Below are 5,131 nucleotides of genomic sequence, written 5' to 3' on the forward strand. Positions count from 1 at the left end.
CATCAATTTATTGCAATATTTAGTGGGTTCATAAAAGTTTGCGTGAACATTTGGACGCGATGAATTGATTTGATTGGCGATGATCAGCCGTAAACCGAACAAACTTTTACTCAAGTTTTTTAAACCAAGAAAATACGATTCCGTGAGTAAAAGCTCAACAGAAGAGGTCAAATAGGATCTGGTGGACAGTTTTTTAGAATTCAGGACATGTATTCTACCTTTTAAAGAGCCATGAGAAATCTAATTACATGGAAGGATTAAAAAAGTGCAAATACGCAGGCCTAAATGAGGCATTGTTGTGATATTAAGCAATTATTTACCGAAAAAGCGTCCTTGTTGTAGTTTTCTAATAAACTAGTTTTCTACACAAAATAATATACTATATAATATACAAAAATAACTTCGGAAATATAGATTTTATAAAAATAGCTTTTAAAATACTTCAGTCTACGGAAAAGGCAACTATGAATTCCTAAAAAGTAAGCAACACAGAACATGAAAAAATGGAAGTTCTGAATATACTTGAAAAAAAGGATAGATTCTCTCAACCGCGTATTGGATCCACTTTGCGAAGATGGCAATACAGCCACTGCAAACTGATACCGCTGAGTTCAATAAATCTGCAGGTACTCCATCAGAAACAATTGTTGACTCCTTTCTAACAGTCAATAGTATGTTAAATGGAGTTATTGGCAACCGAGAACAAATCACTAAAACCATTTCACGTGCTCCTGAGCTGGAAAAATATTTAGATCACAATTTTTTAGAGATAACCCAGCAAGTGCGCTCGAAAGAGGTAAACCTGAACTCTATAGCTCCAGATTTACAAGGAGTTTGATCAATTGGAACGCATCAAACAACTTGACATGCACTTTTCCCTTGAAAATTATACAATGGTTCGTCATTACAGATGTAGTAAAAAAGGAGGCGGAATAGCTATTTACTGTAAAAATAATATTAATATGAAAGTATTATCCCGATCTGAGCCCTGTGCCGTAGAATATTTGTTTGTTGAGCTGTCTGACAGATTCTCCACAGCCCTCCTGTCTTGCGTATACAACCCAAAAAGGGATATAAGTCTTGAGCCGTTCTTTGCCTCCCTATCTCCGCTTGTTGTTGATTACCAAAGTATAATCTTATGCGGTGATTTTAACGTTAATCTTCTTGTTCGTGACTCCAATACTTCTAGCTTATTGAACAATTTGTCTGTGTTTGGTCTCTCTGTAGTAAATTCATCCATTCCCACAAGGTATTCCAACATAAATAACCCAAGCTTATTGAACTATTTTATTGTCTCTGAACTTTCCTCTGTCTCTGCGTTTGACCAATTTGCATTTATATCGGATCATGACTTAATATTCTGTACACTTGACATAAATCTTGGACAACGTGAGTCTGAAGTCACGTTCTCATTTAGGGACTTTCGAAACATTGACATGAACTTATTGGCTATGGATGTTAGCTATGTGAACTGGTCCAATTGTTGGTATTTTAGTAGTGTTAATGATAAGCTTGAGTTCCTAAATGAGAATCTGCTAAGTATTTTTAACAAGCATGTCCCCGAGCGATTTGGTAAGAAAAAATCATCGGTTTCGCCCTGGTTCACGCCTAGAGTGTTGGCAGCAATCAAGGCGCGTAACAAGGCTTTATCTAAATGGAAAGCAAACCCTTACCAGTCTAACTGGAATTCGTTCAAAGCCGCCAGGAACAGAGCAACTTCCGTTATCAGAAGTGAAAAGCGTAATTTTTTGTTGCCAAGCTTGACCCCTCCCTGCCTCCTAATGTTTTATGGCGTAACCTTAAACGCCTGCGTGTATGTGGTAGGGACAATGATGAAGCTTACACACTAGATCCTGACCTGCTTAATGAAGCCTTTGTTATCTGCCCTACTCCTGGCGCTCACCGTGCGTTTATCCCCCCGATAACGCCTGTTGTTCCAGTAATACGTTTGAATTTGAAGCTGTATCGGACTTGGACGTCATAAAGTGTATATCAAAAATTAAATCGAATGCTACTGGTGTGGATGGGATTCCCATAAGATTTATAAAAATGGTGTTACCATTCATCATTGGAGCCGTAACTCATATTGTGAATCATTGCATTACTTCGTCTTGCTCCCTAATCAATGGAATATTGCATCAGTTCGACCCATTGCAAAGAAGAAGTATGCCGACACTCCTTCTGAGTTCCGTCCTATTAGTATACTGCCTGCCCTGTCCAAAGCATTTGAGGCATTAATAGCCGAACAAATCTCAAACCACGTGCAGAGATATCAACTTCTGTCACCTTTGCAGTCTGGATTTAGGGCTAATCATTGATGTGCAACAGTTATGCTTAAGATCCTCGACGATATTCGTAGTCACTTCGATGAAAACTTACTAACGTTGCTGTGTCTGCTTGACTTTTCCAAGGCATTTGACTCAGTTGACCACGATTTGCTCTGCGCTAAGCTGAAGTCCTACTTTGGTTTTAGTTACAATTCATTAGCGTCAATTAAAAGTTATTTAGCCAACCGATACCAACGGGTAATTATAAGGTCCCAGATGTCACGACTTAGTGCAGTAGTCTGCGGTGTGCCTCAGGGGTCAATTCTTGGGTCGTTGCTGTTTAGCTTATTTATCAACGACATTTTTACAGTCTGTAAATTTGTTCCTATGCACGCTTATGCAGACGATGTTCAGCTTTACCTTTCTAGTCGTATTGATGACGTCGATGATCTCTGTTCTAAACTTAACGCTGACATCTCAGAAATTTTCCATTGGGCTAATCACAACGGGCTTCGTCTTAACGCAAATAAAACTTACGTCTTAACTATATCAAAGAAAAAGTTGGCTGAGACGGGTATCCCACCGATTTGTATTGGTACCGACCAAATTAAACTGGTGAGTAAAATTACAAACCTTGGCTTTGTAGTTAACTCCAGTTTGACTTGTGTTGACCACATTAACCAGGCTATAGGAAGGGTGTATGGCGCACTGCGAAATCTGAGGCTATCGGCGATGTTTACTCCTCGTAAAATCCGCCATAAATTGGCTATCCAATTAATTTTACCTTATTTGACATCTTCCGAGTTGATATACAATAAGCTAGACTCGCACTCGGCTCATCGGTTAGACGTGGCCTTTAACCATATAATACGCTATGTGTATGGGCTTTCGAAGTTCGACCACATATCCCGTTGGAAATCTAGCCTTCTGGGATGTCAAATATCCGACTATCTCAAAGCCAGGACTGCATTTTCCTTTTCCGACTCATGCTCACTAAGACGCCCCTATATCTTTATAATAAGCTTTCTTTCACAAGATCTGCTCGTTCAAACGACCTTATAGTACCCACATTTAAATCTGTTGCGTCGACTAGACTATTCTTCGTGAACACTATACGTACCTGGAATTCTATTCCCAATGCTATAAGAAATAGTATAAGTAGGAGCAACTATAAGAATGTTGTCTATAACTATTTTTCTGATAATAGTATGTAGACTGGCCGCGTATTTGATCACGATACTAGAATAAATTACAAATTACAAATTAGGTTTTATGGATAGGCTTACAATATATATATATATATATCTGTTTATATCAGTATCATGTAACTGTTTATTTTCTTTTTGTACTTCTACTTATAACTATCTTTCCTTTCATGTTGTACTATAAAAGACCTCAAATCTTATTGTACTAATAATTTTGATCATTAAATAAATACATACCTACATACATACATACACTCGGTGCTGAATATTTTCGCAGTATACCGGGTGAACGTACTGAAAAGCTAAAACGACATGCAGAGGATAATACAAAATTTGCACAAGAGGCGGAATTAATCGAAGAAAATCTGATCTTGGCTATGAAGAGGTACGGTGAAATACAAAATAATTTATTCGAATCACTTGGGGGCTATGAATAAACGACTTGAGGCGGTTGAGGAAAAAATTGAAGCAGAGAAACGTGCAGAAAGCGAATTGGATATTGCAGCACCTAAAGAATAAATAAATTCTCGTTATTCTTTTATATTTTTGTGGGTACAAATATTTCCTTGGCTGCTATGTAGTACTTGGGATGATTGAGGTTAAAAGGTTCCACAGTTATTAAAAAATGTCAAAATTCAAAATATGTTTTGTATAATTTTTTAAAATAAATATTGTGTATAAAAATGAAGTACGTTAAGTTAGCAGTAGTAGAGGGTGGTGTTTATTTTTTTTAGTTAAAAGATCTTTAATAACAAAAATACTTGATTTTCCTCAAAGGAAAAATTAGTCCAGCCCTACAATTATGTACAAATTTACAAGAACATGAAGTATATATTTTAACCCGTAAGCAGCCAAGTTAACTGTTGAGTATGATCCTATATATCCTACCAAGATAATAATAGTGTTTTTTCTCGGTAAATATCTGGGGAGATTCAGATTGCTTCTCTTCCAATATGTGGTGTGCTGTTTTTTATTGTACCCACTGATTGGTCATCCTAAACGTTTTTAGCCGACTCCGAACGCATCTGTTTTGGCAGATGACTTTTTTCTGAGAAACTTTTCATGGCAGAAACACAATCCAAGAGTTTGTCAAGCCACCAAAACTGTTTGATGTAAGTTGTTCGCCCACTTTTCAAAAAGGATTGAAAAACATCTTCGAAAATTTAACCCTAACTTCGGCGTAGTCGTTAAATCCTAGTAATTTAAATTCGGTATAGGGCCCAACAATTTTTCTTAAATAATTCGATTCCATCACCTGTATTTTTTTTTATTTTACTCATTTCGTTGCCGTTTTTTTTAAATATATCTTAAAAAGGACTGCTGTGAGGACCAAATAAATCCTCATTAATTTGGCCCACACAAAACGACCCCACAACATATTTGACACGACATTAACACAACAAGTGGCCACAAAAGGCTCTACGCACGGTTGACCTTCTCTACGCATCACGCCCCAGAGACCAAAGGCCCCACCACAGTAACGCGTAACCGCGACAGGTGACACCCGCTCACCTCCGTCAGTAGAAGTACGCCGGCAGAGGCCACAACATAGCGGCAACGCACGTAAACCAGCAGTGAGTCAGCACGGAGCTGTGGTCGTGACCAGAGCTACTGGCGAAGTATATCCCTATTGCAGTTGACCTTCTCTATGCAATAGGA

General features: G+C 37.9%; 1 pseudogene; it reads left to right on the forward strand.

Annotated features, from left to right (window-relative positions):
- The first annotated feature begins 503 nt into the window (after nucleotides 1-503).
- LOC137234677 (uncharacterized) lies at nucleotides 504-3,991 on the forward strand (annotated as a pseudogene).
- The last annotated feature ends 1,140 nt before the right edge of the window (nucleotides 3,992-5,131 follow it).

The sequence above is a fragment of the Eurosta solidaginis genome, chromosome X (assembly GCF_040869045.1).
Source record: "Eurosta solidaginis isolate ZX-2024a chromosome X, ASM4086904v1, whole genome shotgun sequence".
Classification (NCBI taxonomy): domain Eukaryota; kingdom Metazoa; phylum Arthropoda; class Insecta; order Diptera; family Tephritidae; genus Eurosta; species Eurosta solidaginis.